The following is an 18,584-nucleotide window of genomic DNA, read 5'->3' on the forward strand; positions in this document are numbered from 1 at the left end:
ATCACATAGGCTATAAGCACTCATAAAGCCTTTTATTGAAGAAAGCATATGTCTTGGTGGACTCCCAGCACAGAGAGAAATCACATAATCAGCAGAAGGTCTACGAACCATTATACTCTTCTAGTCCTTTAGCCGAACCTTAGATAGGTTAAGATGCTTAATTCACTCAACATGGCGTTTGTACAGAAGAGCAGTTCAGCCTTATGTGGTGGTCAAAGTCAACTCTTAAGGCTGAACAGTGCTGCACTAATATACCAAAGAGGTTAGTGTTATCTGAAGCCCCGTAACAGGAACTGTGACAATAGCAGAGTCCACAACCTCAATTCTTTAATCCAAAGAAACAGGAGATTACTGTTTTCATAAATTTTTAGGTGATGCAGGAACAAAGATGCTATTGACAGTCATATCATAAAAAAATTTCTCAGTCTGTCCTTCTATCTTAAGGCAGGATGAGCAATACATAAACCATTTCTGGCAGATACTCTCTAGCCTGGTTAAAGACCTCTCATGTGGTAGACTCCAGCACCACCCTAGGCAACCCATTGTTGTACTTCAGTGTCCTTGCACTGAGACTTCAGCAGTGTGAAGAATGTATTTAAAATTACAGGAGAACAGAGGTAACAAAGGAGAGCAATTTTTAAAGGCATAAGCCAACTGTAGGGAGGTGTTTAAAAATAGGATTCTTTAATGTGGATTATTACATAAGGGACATCTGAGGGTAGTGGGATGACTTAGGCTTTGGGGATAAAACTGCTCCTGTGGAAAACAGAAGAAGTTTATTTCTTTTTTACTTCATCCCAAAAGCTCTGGCATTCTACATTATTGGGAAGGCTTGGGAATGCAGTGCAAAAGGAATGGTATCCTTTGATCACAGGCCTAACACTAAGCAAATCTAACAAGGAACTGAAATTGTAGATGCACTATGAAGGCTTAGAATACCACTCATGGCTAGATTAAAGTGAGAGTTCTTGAATAATTTCTTCTTTCATTTCAAAGAAAAAAATCTTATCTCTCAGGAAAATCAAAACAAGAAATAAAATACTTATATCTGACTGTTTTTTATCTGGTTCTGCATTGTAGGCTTAGATGTAAGGAGAGTGTTTACAGCAATGAGTCACTAATATATTCATTGGAACCCAAAGTATTCTGTGAAAAATGCTGAAGTACAAAAGCAATTACCATTCATCATTATATACAATAGAAGTAGCATTATTATCAAGTGATAACGTCTTCTGAAATAATACATCTGCAACAAAGATAAAAGAGCAACTTCTGCCTTGCTATTACTGTTATCTCTAGAATGCTTATATCTTTTTTCTTTTGGATGTTTTTGCTGTCCAAATGAGTTTTGACCTTAGTAAAAAGCACAGTTTTCCAACAGAGAAAGTTAATTTTCCATAACAATTAAAAGCATAGCTATTGTAACCTCTGGGCGTGCAAACTGGAAACATTTGCTTAAAGTCAGTCAGTTCATGAGAAGACTATAAGCAAAGGGGTGCCCAAGTGAAATTCAGCTACTATGCAGCAAAGCAGTGCCAGCTCACTGTATCTCTGTATCCTACCAATTACTTAGCAGACCATAGGATATAGGTCTGGAATGGCCCAAGTGCACCTTTCAGCCTGTTCTAGGATGAGAGAAGAGGACAGATGGGTACAACAAGGGCTAGCGGGATTCAAAGAATTGATATAGGTTGGTTTAGCAATGGGGATCAATATATTAGCTTAAGGACCAATACATAAGGCTGGCATCAAAGAAGCAGGAGCCTTCATCTGATGATGAGGCAAGAAATGTCAAAGGAAAATGAACTGGCACATATCTTTTGCCATGTAACTGAATATCATTTTATATAGCTCAATGCTCATCAATATAACTTCTGTATTTGGGAACTAAATGGCAGAACCTGAGGCACCTCCAATAATGCCATTGCTTTTTAGGAAATTCTGGTGGAACTGTTGAGATGATCTGCACAGTAATTTGCCCTGACAGCAAACAACATTTCCTGTACCTGCCCATATATGTTGTCAGGGTAGCTAGAATGTGTTCTGATGTGCCACCTAAGTGGAAATCACCTGATCCAGTGCAGGCACAGGAGATAACATACACCAAGCTGTGGATGTGAAAGCATAACTTCACTATTTTTTTTTCTTTCTTCAATCTCTAGGTCAGTGAGTAAATCCATCCGTTTTGTACTCTGCTGGCAACGTTGTTTGAATCGCTGAAGGAGACGGTGTGCTCCTTCCTTGGCCCCAGTGCAGCAGGTAAGGGAAAACTGACACCACCGCTTCTAGAATGTATCCTCTAGAGCCACCTCTAAGCAAATTCTCTTTAGCTGCTTTCTAGATGTTTTGAAAGGTCTTTTAATAAAAGCTTCATGCATTCAGACAGAATAGTCTATTTAAATTTGGTCAGGAATAGTTGGAGATGAATGACTGCCATGCTGCTAACTGTGCTGGAGAACCCTGGGAAATGACTTTACAGTTTTTAGCTTTCTGTTTGGCCTTTCACTTGCAAACTTTTCCTTAAAACCTGAATTAGGGAGGGGTTGATTTGGGAAAAAAAGGTACATTTTGGTGCAATGGAGCTGAGGAGGAAAAGTACCATGGAAAACATCTCTCCTTTAAGGAGAAGCATTATGTACATAAAACTCTGCATTTCTAACTTTTCAATAATTGCATCTTTATACTTGTATCAACACCTTTTATTCTAAGAAATGATTGAAATCAGTTCTGAAATTCAAGTTTATCAGAACAATAATGTGCTAAGATGTTGCGTAACAGTATATGATAGCATAGAATTTTCTGATGTTTAATTTCACTCTGTGTAAACTACATTTCAAGAAATTCTACAATTTCTGTACCCTTCTGCTGTCAAGAGATTGATGTGATGATGTTTCTTTACTGCCTTCTTTACTCTAGAGCTAGCATCAGCTCTAATGCTAGTATATTGTCCTGTCTCCAAAAAAGAGTAAATGTAAATATTTTATCAATTCAGCAATAAGACAAACCAGTTGTGTTTTCGAAAGTTAAATTCTATGTGACTACCCAGATCTTGTATGTTCTTGTCTGCCACCTCTGTTTTGGGTACACGTCTGGAACCTACAAAATTGTTTCTACAGCAAATATTTTCTTCCATGATAACGAAGAACGGTGTGTGTAACAACTATAAAAACCTCCAGAGATGTTTTTTGAGACAATGAATTTTTAAGTAAATTGAGAATTTAGAAGTGTGAATGTCTGTTGGAATTTCTTTAGCGCATTTTCCTTCATTTAGTATAATAGATGCAAGAAATATATTTTGTGGTTGATTTGATGACAGAAGGACTTGTCCTTTATATGTTCAGTCTTTGATAATAAAATGAATTATTGGTATGGCATAAAATGAACATACTGGTTATCTGAAATAACAGGTTTTATACCAACTGTTAGGAAACATAATTTTCTTATCTTCCTGTAAATTCCACAGAATTACACCTACTCAGGTTTTAAAAGATATATCAATTTTGTATTTCTAATATACTTCTTTGCTATTGCATTTGGAGATGTCAGACATCAGTTGTGTTAGCTTTTTTTCCCCATATTTCAATGTTGTTCCACTCAAACTGTGTGTATATTTGTGTGCACGTAACTGGAGATAACAGCAAAATACAAAATTACTGAAAATAATACTTTTTTCATAATCAGATAAGAGATTATTTATGCTCAGCTAGGTTTTAAATGTATTCAGCCTAACAATATTTGCTCCAAAGTTGCAGCAGTCTTTGAAAACCTGCAATTTCAAATATTAAATTCTATCGAAGATAAGTATCCTCAATTCTGGAGATTTGCAAGTATAAATTAATTTTGCATAATTTCTCTTAATGGATCTACAACAAATTTAAAAGCTTTCCCAGTCCCTGAAACTTTCAGGTGCTGCCAGCTTATTTTTGACCCATTTAAAGAGAAACTTAGGACAGTTTTTTGTCCAGGGAAATAGATACATATCCTGTGTGACTACCAACAAATTCTGCTGTGTTTAGATACAGTTCTTTCCCCATTTCTCTCTCTCTCTCTCTCTCTCTCTCTCTCTCTCTCTCTCTCTCCTCCCCCTTTGCCTATATTATTTATTTATTATATATTTATCAGTGTGCTCATCTCTTAGCTAGAAGAAAAAAACCTCTACAGTCACCTGTGGTCTGTAACTATATGTCTTTTAAGTTTCGTGTGCTTCTCCAGAGTATTACTTTTCCTTCAGTTTATTTACGTTTTGCTTGTTGGCTGTTGTGTTAAGCATTGTACAAACACAGAACAGGAATTAATTCCTTCCCTCTGGTATTGGATACATGTCAATTATTTAATATGGAAATCCTGTTTTTTCCAAGCAGCCAACATAAAGGTCAGGAAATTTATGGATCACAGCTTGTACTAGTTGATAAGTGAACTGAGGAGGATGAATCCAGGTTAAATTCATGTCCCACACAGCTCTGAGACAGGCATCTAATCTCAGAGACAGGGATCTCAGACTACTGACTTAAAGGTGGTTTCATAAGGTGCTTATTGCCATGGTGGCAGCCAGCATCATAACCTATGAACCAGTCAGCTTTCCTCTCTCCAAATGAGTGGAGATTACCACTTAATTTAAGTGGTGGATTTCCAGTTCTCCTTGTTTTAAAATGTAGAGCTGTAGTCTCTTATTACATATATTAGAGATGCAGCACTTCCAAGGGGATGTGGAAAATGGCATAATCTATGCAGTGTAGCTCAGAAAACTTCGCCTTGGTACCGGATGCTGTAGGGCCACAGCTTAGCACCATGCTGCATGATGCTGCTAGTCCAGAGTTCCAGTTACATCCCTTACCTTCTGCTGACTTGGAGGCAGCATGTAGAAGTTGGAGTTTGGACAGGAGGGATATACCAAGGCCTTAGATTAAAAGGTTGATAGCGGGTTAAGGGGAAATGGGCTAATAACCAAAGCATACTGGTACATCAATAAGGAAGAAAGGGGAGCTAGTCTAAGAGGGTTGATTAGCTTTCTGTATGGTGGGGAAGAAGAGGTCACAGGAGGGTCTGTGTTTTGCTTTGGGTCCATGTGGATCCCAGTAGAGCAGTGGAAGCAAAGGGGCTGCTCTGTGGATGAGGACACAGCTGGCTAGTCTAAGGCTTCTCAAAGGAAAAGAATCTGACAGACTTCTGAGTGCTTTCTGCTACTCTTCAGGGATCTGTGATACCCATGCATACTGGGAACAAAGAATACAAATTCCAGAAAATACTTTGAAAATTTTTAGAAGATAAGGAAGTCTTGTTTAACCAATATGTTATTCAGTAGCACTTGTAGCTTCACCTGGCAGTTTTAGGTACAATTCATCTTTAGGAGATCTTTGTCTTTTCCTTGTCACTCATGGTAATATCCATGAGTACTACAGGAAAAATGGCTTATATGACACCACAAACATTGCAGAAGCTCATTTTATTTCTTTGCAATAGTAAATATGCAGTTACATGAAATATGATATTAGCTGTTATCCAGATATGTCACTTTTTCATTCTCCCTGTAGTGTTCAAGGTGAATATCTTGAATGCTCTTTTGGCATTTTTCCGCTTCCTCTGGAATGTGCTGCATGAGCATTTTCCACTATGCAGTCTTTTTATTTTAAGCTGGTCAAATGTAGGGGAACCACTGGGGAGAGGAGAGGGCAAGTCCTGCTGAAGTGAAAATGAACAAGAAATGTGATGTTTATATCACCTTATGGATTCTTTCCCATATCGCATTTAATATTGTCTGCTCCCAGAGTTCCAGGTTAAGGGCAGGATAGTGCGAATTGTCATACATAATAAATCGGTAGGATATTGAAGTGAGCAGAAACAGACTGGAATATGATTGCAATTTCATATGTTTCATTAAGCCATGGTTTTCTACCCAGTTTTCTTCAGCAGGGCATTTGTCAGTATTCCCTATGTGACTGCTTGGAGGAATTAAACATATCCACATGCTGCAACAGCCATGACATTGCCTCACATTTTGGGCTGAGGCATCAATGGGGCTTGATTCATGTGTTCTGGCAGAGGCTGATCAATACAGTGTGCTTCCTTGAAAAAATGCAACTTGCAGGATAAACACGGCTTTCATAACAAAGTGTGTTTGTATTTGATTTGTTTGTAAATACCCATGGATAGCATGCATAAGGAATGAGGAATCATGAGCACTCTGGGGATTATGATGACACTAGAAGATAGGATCACATCAGCACATTCTTTATCAAACAGGTCAAGGGTGCAAGAGTTCTGATTGGTCGTGTGCTCATAGCATTGAATTTGGAGATTTACATCAGTTGTAGTCTTAATTCAGCCTAGAGATTGAGGATAAAAATCTCTGTGATGGCCTTGTGAACTAAACTTTGTGTTACCTGGTACATGTACACTGTGATGAATTTGAGGACTTCAGTCCCTGAGTCAAAGAAAGAAATCTGTGGGAAGTCTCTGTGTGTGTGTGTGTGTGTGTTTGATTACTAATGTTCCTTGATTTCTAGTTTGACACTGTTAAAACATCTATCAGGGCTGTTGTGATATGAGCACTCTGTCAGTAAGACTCCCAGATACATGCAGCATCAAATCTTTTACCAGTGACAGAGAGAGAGAGACTGGAGTGGAGCTGTCACAATTACAAATTATCAACACCATCACCTCCGGGCAGTGGAACTGTTGCTTAGGGAATTGAGGTATCCCAGTACTCTCCTTTGGAAGAGACAGATGGGGCTGTTAGAAAAGAGAGCATCATGCCTGAGAGCCAGGCCTGTAAACAGCCAGAGAGAGACTTAGAGCTGCAAGCAGCTGTGCTGACACAAGTCGGCCTTGAGGCATGTCAGCGTGGCATGTGAAGACAGCAGCCAAATGTCCCTTGCTGTGTCTGTACCCAGCTGTGTGTTCAGATGCATTGCCTCCTACTTCATCTGTGACATCTTGAGGTGTAGATACTTCAACACCTTACTTCTTGACCTTTCAATGGCAGGCAGTTTGCTTGTTGAGGACAGAAGTTACAGCTACAGTCAGATGGTATTAATTCTGCTATTTATTAATTCTGCTATTTATTAAAAAAACAAAAATGTGAAATGATAGCCCACCAGCTGGCAGAGATCGAAGATCATTCTTCTTGGAAGAATCCACTTTTTGACTGGAGAAAGACAAGGGAATGTTCTTGTGGATCACACTGTAGAGGATGCTGCCTTCATGGTTTAAACAGGGAAAAATGTATATGGAACAAGACTGAGAAGTCAAGGTTGGTGTGGGCAGGCAATTGGAGGGTGCAAGTTAAGGTGTGTGGGAAAAATAAGGTGAGAAAGGGAGAGAGTGCAAAGCCCTTTGTTCTTAACAGAACAAGATTGGTGGCACTGTACTGAAGGAAACTCTTTTCTACACATCTTGTTTCCCAATAACTTCAGTGAGAAACCATTTGAGGAGGCTTTCTTGTAAGTTTGTTAGTACATTGTATGCAGCGCAGCTTCTGCAGTCAGGGGAACCTACTGTAAAGTATCTTACTTCCAGACAGAATAAGAACAGTCATTTCCAGAAATGTGAGCACTCTGAATAATTATATGGAATGAGTTATGCATAATGTATACACACTTTTAAAATAAAGATTAACTGTGCTGCAGATATCCACCCATTATTAACTTGACTGAAGGTAGGAATCTGTTCAGTGGCAAGCAAATAGGAATCAAAACAGTGATAGAGGTGAGGGTCTTGTAGAGGGTGATGAGAAAAAACTATCAAAAAAGAATTTAGGTGAGGAAATTCCTTGGCTGCCAATGTCATTAGAGGTGAAATCTTACAAGGAAACATTGTGTATAAAGATGCTGTTATTGAGAAGCAGGACTGCTTTGTGCAGGGAAGGAGAGGAGGGGAGAGCTGGTCAGAGCTAAGTGGATCATGAAGAAGAGATGCAAGCATCCCTGGTTTATTCCACCTAGCAAAAATGTCAGGTGGGGAAACTTGGAGAGAGAAATAAATGTGTAGGGAATTTGAGATCGCAAATTGGCTGAAACAGTCATTAAATACAAGTTCTCTCTTTTCATCATGAAGTCTTTGAACTGGTGTTTTGCCCCAGATTTTGAAGGAAATGTAGTAGCCAGGCTCTTGCACAGTAACCTATCAGAAGATAGAAGCCTTGCCTCAAACCCTGCTATACATCCTGCTGTCACAACAGGCATAAGCCATGATGGCAGCTGACACTCCTGCTATGTTTTCCAGGACAGTGTATGAATTATTTTATGTAACAGACATACCACTAGCATCAGATCGTATGGCCTGACCCAGAGGGAGTGCGTAAAGCCTAAGCAAAAACTTCTCCCTCCCTTGCACTGATTTTTAGGTATTTTGTTGTAGCTATCACATTTTTGGGACTCTTTATGCTAACTTCGTGCTCTAGGCGCTATGTACTTGATTCTTGAAGGGATAAATGATTCTTCTTAAATGGTTTATTTCTAAGTTGATCTAGACATTTTGCTTGTTGCTAGCTCCTAAAGAAAAAACATATATATACATATATATATATATATTACTATTAAGTTCCACTAGCAGCTAGTCTTGTTGCATTACTAAGCCTTGGAAATAAGGCAGTGCTCAGAGTGCTTTTCCAGAGTATCTGAATAATGTGATTTTACTCAGAATGACATGGCCAGGCTGAGTGACCCATAGAGCGACCACAGTGGGTCTAAGTCTTACTGCTTTTCACTCACTGTGCTGATGAGCAGTGTATAACATTTTATCTGGAGGTACTTTTGGTAATGCTGACTCCTATTCAGAGCTTGGATGTATCATACTTGATCTCAGTTCTAATTATTGTCATTCATCAGCCTCATTAGTTCCCTGATGCTGAGATGGTCTCTTCTACTGCTTCACACTTGTTACCATAAGGTAATTTGTACTGAACTTAATTTAGTTGTTTTTAATTGTTCCTTTTTTTTCTGTGTACTCTTTGTATTTGAACACTCATCTGAAGAACTTACTGTGTGTGACTTCCACCTTTCTTCCCTTCTGTATATAGTTGTGGATAGTAATATCTTCAAAAGCATGGATTAAGTAACTCAGTTTCCATTTGAATTTAGACACTGAGGAATCTAGGTTCTGATGAAGTCAGTAGAATTTGTTCTTTCAAATGCCTCAGTCACATCAGCAAACAATCTCTGAATTGTTTGGGTGATGAGCTCCCACAAATTTCCATCAGCAATTGGACCTAGGTAATCTAAGGATGTGACTTAGGTGCAGACCTTCAGTATTTTGCTTGGATGTGTTTTCCCTCTCATTTTACTATTGAAGAAATCGACTCATGCTGTTGCTGGTAAATTCTGTTGGCGTCCTGATCTCTCTGTGCAATGAGGCCACACGCTGTCTCTGGAGGAGAGCTACCCTTGGGCAATTTTTCTTAGCAGAAAAAAAACCTCTAAATAACGTGGTAAGTTCAGGAGAGGGCTTTCACTAAATAATCTATGCCTCTTTCACACTAGCCTAGCCAACTGCCACTCACCTCTCAAAGTCTTTCCTTCTAAGACACCTGCTACATCTCTTTAATCGACTTTTTCCCTTTCTTCTGAGTACCCTCTGGTGTACTAATAGCTCTTTGGCAACAGGGCTCAGCACAGGGCACGGCAGTCCAGGTGTGACTGCATCAGCACAGTATTTCTTATTCAACATTGAGCAATATCATTAGTCATCACTGCTTGCCGTGTAGAGGGCAAATGGAGTGATTTTTCCAGTCCAAACACTTTTAGTCATATATTAAGGCTGGCATGTAGAAGCATGAACCCTGTAAAGGATCAGGTTCACTGTTTCATTATCAAGCCTGGGTCCTTCTTTCAGCCAAACATCCCTAGATAAATAAAAATCTATGCTTTGCCATTTTGCTGCTGCATTTTAATATGAATTTCTCTGTGGGGGCTGAGGAGCTGATATTCAGTGAATGTAGTTGAACCACTTTTCCGTGATTATAATGAGAAGGACCTGGTGAGATCACAAGAAAGTAAGCCACACATACAGGGCGGTTTTTTTGCAGCTTATATTAAAATTATAAATAAATGCAGAAGAACAGGATGTTTAGGAGATTAAAAACGTGCATTATTTCCTTTATGACATTGCTTCTTCTAAACTGACAATAGCACTGCACTATTTATTCTCTGCAAGTCATCAAGCAGAGATTGGGAAAGTGGATGTCTGCTCCCTAAAGCAATTTGTTTTAGCAATGCTGTTGAAACACAGTTCAGAATAATCTTTAATATGAATGAGAAGCTGGAACCACTTGAAAAGGCGTATGGAGGTTTTTTTCCAGACCTATAAACTTGCCTGCTGCTTGTTTTACTTATTCATTCATCACGTTTCCTGTTCCTAGCAGCTTAACCTTTCTGTGCCATCCACAGGTTCTTGCCTGGAACGTGCTGGGAATGGCTGCCCCAGTGTGAGGACTTTGCTCTCCCTGTTGTGTCAGGCTCAGTTCTTCATACCAGTCAGAATCCATGGGACTATTTCTATCTCACTGCTGCCTGACTTCAATCTTGCAGCAGGAAATGTCACCTGAATATGGCTGAACAGCTGGCTTATCACCCAAGAATGAGTAGACAGACCAGTAGGTAACCAGTAGTGATTACAGATGCAGGCTGGTTTACATTCAGTACAGCGCAGTCCTTCTATTTGTCCCAGAATGTGAAAGGTGGGGGACACCTTTGCTTCCATGGGACAGGATACGTTTCCTCTGTCCAAGAAGCTGGAAGTAATTTAACTGGGGGGGGGGGGGGGGGGGGGGGAAGTAGATTTACTTTGTTTTAGAGAAGGAAAAGGATTCTGGTGATTGCTCAGCTTTCATTGAAAAGGAAAATCTGAAGGTCTTAATTCATTTCTTATTGGGATGGCAGGTATATTCATATTTTGCTTTAGTTTAACATACTGTTTTCATGTAGTTTAAGGTTAAGATATCTCTCTGGCTTTTATCTTGATTTCCGCTGGAGTAATCCGCTGCTTGTAAAAGGCAAAATGCAGGAGAGGGAATTGTGTAGGCAGTGTTGCCCCCTCTTGCAAAAGTATCAAATTTCATGCTGCGTTCTGCAGCTTAAGCTTAAACTGCAGCTTCTGGAAGCAGGTGAGCGCATGAAGTTTGCATTTTTCACCTTGCTAAAGCAGGTGAATTCTAACCCTCACAGCAGCATAAAAAGGGCTGGAAATAAGGCGTAATGCATACCTACTATTTATCAATTTCTTAAAATCTCTGTCTTGAAAATGATTAATGCTTTAAAAATTGGTTGTGGACAGATTTGAGAGCATCTGGAATTAGTGATATTAATGATGCAAAGATAGTACTCAAGTTGTTCATAACAATCAGTTTCTCAGTCGTCTTCATCCAGGCAAGCCAGCTGCAAATGAATTTTGTCCTGCAATGGTATTAACTGCTACTATAGTGCGTTTTACAGAAAACTAAAGCTTGTCAACATGGCCAAGGGGAGCTCAGTCACCCCCAGGTGTCTGTATTTCATAGAATCATAGAATCCTTAGAGCTGGAAGGGACCATTAAAGGTCATCTAGTCCAACTCCTAGTGCAGTACAGGTTCAAATGTTGGAACCGTAACTACCAGGAATGGCACGCATATGTTTGTGTTGGAGCAGAGTAGTGTGAGGCACCCTCGTTTGCCTCTCAAGGTGTTTATTTCAACAGCTTTATGACCCCCAGTGTTTTCTAGGTCCTCAACTGCTGGAGCCCTTTCTTTAATTTCCTGAGGAGAGAAAGCCCATGTTCCCAACAAAGCAATAAAAAGTCATGTCTGATGAGTCCTTGACAGCACAGAGAAGTCCAACTGTACTGAGTGGCACAGTGTTCCTCTAAAAGTGATCCAGCCTTGCTGGTTTCTCCTTGCAGTTAGCTTTTACCTCATTTTTGATACCAGGAGATCGAATTCACGATTGCTGGCCCACAACATGGCTCTGTTGTATCTCGTGTTTACCTTGAGGACATCATTTGTTGGGCATGGTGGTGACGGTTGGACTAGATGATCTTTGTGGTCTTTTCCAACCTTAATGATTCTATCATTCTTTCAAATTCCTCTCTTGTGACTGCCTGAGTTGGGCAAATTACAGTCTGTGACTTCATTTGAGTTGCAGAAGGATTCATCCTAAAGATCACAGGACTTGTGTTTACATGATGCTAAAAGTATACATGATGTAATGCCTAAACTTACTGGTAATACAATTTATTTTTGCCCAGGCTTGTGTGTTTAAGAAGCCTAATTTACTAAATGATAAAACTATTATTTATATACTTACACACTTTAGTTAGTAGAGACAATTTTTTTATGTTCATTATTTTGGATGTTTATGATGTATGAAAGCTACAGACTTCTAGCTTTAAATACAGTTACAATATGCTTTGCTCCTGTACTAAAATATAAGATGAATGTATATGCAAAGGATATGAAGGTCAGCTGGGTTTTCTTAGAAAAGGGAAAGTATTAGAGGCTTTTATTTAGCACATGGTTTATGCTTTAAAAATTAGGTTTTTGTGAAAATCATCCTGATAAGCATGTTTGTCATGCCTCTTCAAATCATACAAATGCTTTTATACCCTGTGGGCTTTCAAACCTTTCGTTTTAAATACTCTGTAGCTTGTACTGAAGTAATCTCCAACACGAGGATTTTGACTGTTTAGAAAATAATTGCTTCTTCTGTTATCCTGATATGTAGCTGAATATAAAGTTATACTGACACTATAGTTTTTTTTTTCCCAAAAGCCACTGATATCCTTCCTTTCATTTTATGGCTTCTGTTATCTTCACCCACCTTGCAGTGAATATCAGAGCTATGGGTCTTATTTTAGATTGAGTATCACTCCTGGTAATTAGGAATTCTAGCCTAATGTGTGGTAGCCATTTTATTGCTTGCTTTTTACGGTGTCTAAACAGAACATCAGAGCTTTTTTCTTTTTATTAGTAGTATTTTTTTTTTATTTTTTTATTGTACTAGAAAGAGATAAAAAGAAATGAATAGATGGAGAACTGGTTAAATGATGAGTCTTGTAAAACCTTGCTTTTCTTTATCTTACCCTTAGGCTACTCAGAGCAGAAACTCCTTGAGAAAGAACTGAAGTGTTACTTCAGTGTTATTAATGGGGTTCCTATTAATAGACTGCACTTTGCATTATTTTATATGTGAGCCTTTTAGGAGGTCCCTGGGACCAGCACATGAATGAATTAAATGAATTGATGAATTCAAAGAAATGATAACAACATACTGGAAAGACTGCTTCTTCTGAACAGCTGAGGAAGCTTAAGGCTGTTGGTATTCAAAATACTGCAAGCAGAGAACAGTGTTAATTTCCTTTTATACAAATAAGAAGAGAAGCAGAGCTCACTGTCTCACTGCCTCTGCTTTGGCAAACCTTCTTGAATCATGCAAGAAGGTAGTTGGAGAGCAGCTATCCAAGAAAATGGCTATAAAACCTCTTTTATGTCAATATCCATAGGCTTAATTGGGATCCCTTCTGCCTCTCCAGCTGGTGTGTTGGTGGCCAGAGCACCTACAGAAGATGTCAGGGGAGTTGGGTGGGCCAGGTCAGGTCTGGTGAAACTCCAGCCAATTTTCCCAGCACCTAGTATCTCATTCCCACTTCTGTTGATAGCCTGGGTTCCTGTCCCACCCTGCTGTCAGTAAGCTCTTTCTTGCTACTGCTTGTTGGCAGAACTCCACCCTGGCAGATCTTTTTCATTTGTATTATTTGCCCTGTTACTGCTGAGTCTCCCTTGCACATGCCTCCCTGAGGGTCTGAAAATTTCACCGTCTTATTCACAGCAGCTGTTCTCATTCCAGGAGTCTGTGTGAGGGCAGCCAGCACTGCCTGCTGCAGAGAAAAGTGCTTTAATCATCATGAGTGACAGGAAATAAAAGTCGCTTCTTAACCCTCTCCTCGCAACGGGGAGGGTTACTCTGCAGGGTGAGGGTCTGTGCCTTAGTTCATGTGTAGTTTAATGTGTTTACATAATTAGCCCTCAACTTGCTCTTCTTCTGACTTTTTCAAATATACTTTCTACGAATGCACGCTCATAAATCCACGAGTGCACATTCACATTAGCTGAATGGTTATTTCTAGTTATTTGTTAATCATTTATTAATAATCGTTCCAAACATCTCCTCCACTGCCTGTACAGATGAAAAAAATCACCACCATTCTCTCATCCAAAAGCTGCTGTCTGCGTTTGTTGTCTTTCTGTAAAGATGTGATAGCGGAGTCTGGATTAGAAAACCTGGACAAAATTCCATCCAAAATACAACTTGAAAATGGGTTAAGTTGCCAAGTTGGGTACATATCACCATAATCCCGTGCTCTCCAAATAAGGGTTCTGTTTAGACTTTTCCCAGAAATGACTTTTGAATTAGTATTTTATTTTGGGATCACGCTACAATATAATAATATAAGTTGAATATGTCAGCCTTCGAACATTTTCCTTTGAATTTGGAAACACTCAAGCTTCATTCCCATTCTGAAACTAGTGAAGTAGCAAAATATGGAAATCCGTCATGAAACAAATCTTATAACCTCTTCGAGTTAATAAATCTTGATCTTGCATGCTCAGTTCAAGCTAAACTCCCTTAATTTCAGTGAGCTCACATGAGATCTAAGATATCAAATTCTCCTGAAGTGCAAACAGATGGGTGAAACACCACCAATTTGTAACGTGAAACTTTCCCCACCAGCCATCTAGGAAAATTAATTTCACAGTGTGTGGAACTGTCATGTCTTCTTTGCAAGTCACTTTAGTTGGAAGCAGTTGAGCCCATTCAGTGGTGTTTGAGCAGTTTTTTTTTTTCCAACAGTGATCTTATGTCAGGCCACAGCTCTTCTGATTTCGGTTTTGGTGACCGCCTATTTTAACTCTAATGAATTTAGGATAATTGAATAATAGAATACCTTGCACGAAGCTGTCCGAAATGGCTGAGCTGTCTAGCTGAAAAACTCATCTTGATGGACTCTTTTGGAGCCTTAGTTCTGTCTAGAAGTATTCCTGCTGGATTTAAGCTGTCCATCTGAAAAAAAAAAAAAAAAAGAAGAAGAGTGAAAAAAAATGCACCCACACTTTCATCATCAGATGAAAACCAATTATGAACTATTTTAAGCTAATGGCTTTAGCACAAAAGAAATGATTGTGATTTTTTTTTTCCGACTGCGTCTGACTAATATTCTATGGGCTAGGCATTATAATTAATCTTAATTCACATAAGAGGTAAAAAGATATTTTTCAGTACTGGAGCTTTTCTACAAGCTCTCTGCTTAAGTAATTAATTCTTAACCTCTCCAGAACCAGTCTGCAGTGTTCAATGCCATTCCAGCTGCTTGTCAGAGTGTGTACGTTATTTCCTGATTGTCTTTTTTCTCTCCATCAAAAAGGCATCTATGTATGTCAAATACATTGAAGCTACCAAAAGGAAAAATGAAATAATTAAAAAAAAAAAGATAAGAAGAAGCAGGCAATTTTCTAATCTTTGATTCTCCTTCTGCTATGCCTGCTACCATTGCCTGAACCACTTCTCCTAATACCACTGCTCAAAGTAAGAATACTGGCAGTTTTGGAGGAATTTCATAATGGTTATTTTTCCTTCTGGTGGAGGATGCAGCCTACACAAAGGTGTCTCATATGCCAGAACATGTGATATATCCAACCACATATCTCTAGGGCTATGGACAGTGTTAGAGATTGATGGGTATTGTCTTACCGAAACATCAGAAAAACTTAATGAATCATTGTGCTGTCCCTGAAACATCAATTTAAGACCACTGAGTTTTCCGCATGGGATCAGATCACTGATGTGTAACTTTAGAGTCTTACATCTGTCCCTGGTCCTCCCTCTTAAGTCATCAGGCCTATTCTGTATCTGGACAGGGGAAGAGTTTCTTTTCTCAAATAATGAGCTCTCTCCTTTTAGCAGTGTCTTTCTATTCCATGTCACCGAACATACTTTACTGAATTTAGTAATGGTAGTCATAGTCATACAAATAAAAGGGTTTGTATTGAGATTTCCTACTAGATCTCTTTCTCTTGGGAATGGTACAGCAATGTATCAAAGCTGCAGAAAAGCAGACAGTTCACAAAAAAATGTGCCCGGTGTTTGTATAAATTTGCAGGCTTGCAATTAGGATAGGGTAGACAGATTTCCTGGGATTTATCAGTGCCACTTTCAGGCAATTTCAGACTTAGATCTGGTACAGAAAAAAAATGTAGTCACTGTCATGGGAGACAGGAGCAGGAGAAACCTTTAGCACAGGCTGTATACCAGGAGCTGTTTTGCTGATTCTGTCCTTTTTGGTTGGCTGACCCTGAGGCTGAAGCCCCATGACTAGCATCTAGGGCCCTCCATATGGAAGAGGACTTAAGTGCTTAGTTGGTCTTAGGCTGCTTTATGAAATGCAAGGCAAGAAAGCGTGTTGTGGTTTGTGGCTGCTCAAGGCAATTATATCCACACTTTTATATTTTTCTAAGACCCAAAAGGATGTATAGAGTATACTTGAATTCTATCCATCCTACAGATGGAACATTATCAGAAAAGAATGAATATTTTCATGATTTCTCATGGAAGATAGGATAGAATAGGTAGATTATTTATGTAGTAGCTGCTTTGTATCTTTTTGCTTTGTAACGTCATCCCCAAAATGAGACTGGACTAACTCATCAGCTGTTTGCAGGTTTATTCTTTTTGTCTATATCTGCAATAGATTTGCAAGAATTCTCCATGACTGAATTGCAGAGGTTAGCAAGTAGATACAGACTCTCTGGCTGCGTTGCCCATATGGATGTTTGAGGCACCAGAACTACAGAGCATGCTGTGGAGCACACTTGTCTCACATTATGGATGTAGTTGATGGTATATAATGCCATCTGTCAGAGTTTTTCTTTAAATGTGTATCAAGAATTGCTTACTTCTAAAAGTTGTTTGATTTCTCAGGACCAGGTAGACTTCAAAGGAAGAACTACACTGTTTATTCATGCTGGATGGTGCATTTTTTGGAAAGTGATGTTCAGAAATTCTGCTGTGTGTATGTAGGCCTGATAAATATGTGACATTTGATGCTTCTGTTTTTATCAGACATTTCGTCTGCTTGGAAATAATGCCTTTCTTATCTACTCAAAGCCTGGAAAAGAAGAGTCTCACCTGAAGTAAGCTGCCGCTGTCAGAAGCTGAGGATCAGGTCCTGGAATCCATTTTATATTTTAGGATAGTTTCACAAAACGAAAATAGACTTAAATTTCACTGCAAGATATTTATCTGCCTGACAGTTGAAGAAGACCAGTTAAGCAAACAGAAAAGGTGCTGAAAAACTGAGTTTTGAGGTGGTTATGTTCAGAGTGATGCGAGGGAAAGGGTAATACATTAGCTACTAAGGCAACTGTTTGTTTAATGCTAGATCACTTCCTCATTGAAGGGAGCTGCTTGTTTCAAATTTATTACCAAAGCTCTTATTCCACTAATCACTCTTTTCCTTTACCTTGTTTCATGATAAGCACAGAGTCTCTTCAGCATTGATTTTCCTGCTCCTCCCTGGCCATGTTGGTCAGTGAGGTAAGAGGTGTAGGTACAAGGCAGAGGCTGTGTGACTTGTAGACTTGCTTCTATAATCATTGTGGTCCATTTCATCACTGTGGTCCTTTTCATATGATCTACTGCATAACACCAGCCTCTTAACACAGGAACCAGTGACACTGGCTTAGTGGAATGCTACATAAAGATCCTCTTTCATAGAGAAAGTGGGGGGAAAAGCCATGTTAACGAAGGTTCATTCTGCAGGTTATTTTTGAAGCATAAGTGATAATCACAATAAGTAGATCATCTTAGACAGGAGACCCTACTACTTTCTGAATTTCTTCTGTTACATTTTCATATAATAGAAAATCTCACAGCTTGCAATATTATCACCTAGCCTAATCTGCTCTATATGCTAGCCAATATTTTTTAAACTCTTGTTTTTTGTTTATATTCTTCCCTCACTCAATTTATCACTTAATGGCTTAATTGAAGTTCAGTATCTATGTTGAGAGTAGCTCAACACTGTATTTTAACTAATCATGCAATGCATGATTGAAAATCTTTAGTGGATGCAGTGCCTTTTCTTCTATGAGTTGTTGTTATTGTTTTTATTTCAAGTTACCGTGCAGTAATTATTACTTCTTAAAAAAGGATAATTTTAGGTTTTTGTGGAGAAAAATTAACATAAATTTTCATACAAAACAGTGGTGTTTCTTGATATTTTAAGAATCGTAGACATTTGAGCAAGTACTTGCATTCTTAATTATTGATCAGCATATGTTTCTCGGTATCAAAGAACATGATTTCATAAATAGTAATGATCTGAATGTGATGGTTTTATTTCTGAAAATATTCATAACTCCTTCTTTGGAGTTTTAGAATTCAAACAGTTTTAGCTTCTATTTAGGAAGGAATTTAGATGAATTACCCATATGTAAGAACATAGTGAGAACATATGTCACAACTGGTGTTAAAGATGCAGTTTGAGGGGTTAGGAAGTGCAGGGGTAAAATGATAACTGCCAAAAGTCAAACTGAAACAGATCTTGTAAAGGAAATTTAAGC

At 38.8% G+C, this 18,584-nt stretch overlaps 1 long non-coding RNA gene across 3 annotated transcripts in view; it reads left to right on the plus strand.

Moving 5' to 3' along the window:
* Positions 1-18,584, plus strand: part of LOC112530378 — a 327,141-nt gene that overhangs the window by 155,721 nt on the left and 152,836 nt on the right. For all 3 annotated transcript variants that reach the window (XR_003071999.3, XR_005862045.2, XR_006930999.1), the window contains one exon: positions 2,163-2,259. This is a non-coding gene — a long non-coding RNA (uncharacterized LOC112530378). The remainder of the gene's footprint in view (positions 1-2,162; positions 2,260-18,584) is intronic.

Source organism: Gallus gallus, chromosome 1 (assembly GCF_016699485.2).
Source record: "Gallus gallus isolate bGalGal1 chromosome 1, bGalGal1.mat.broiler.GRCg7b, whole genome shotgun sequence".
Classification (NCBI taxonomy): Eukaryota; Metazoa; Chordata; class Aves; order Galliformes; family Phasianidae; genus Gallus; species Gallus gallus.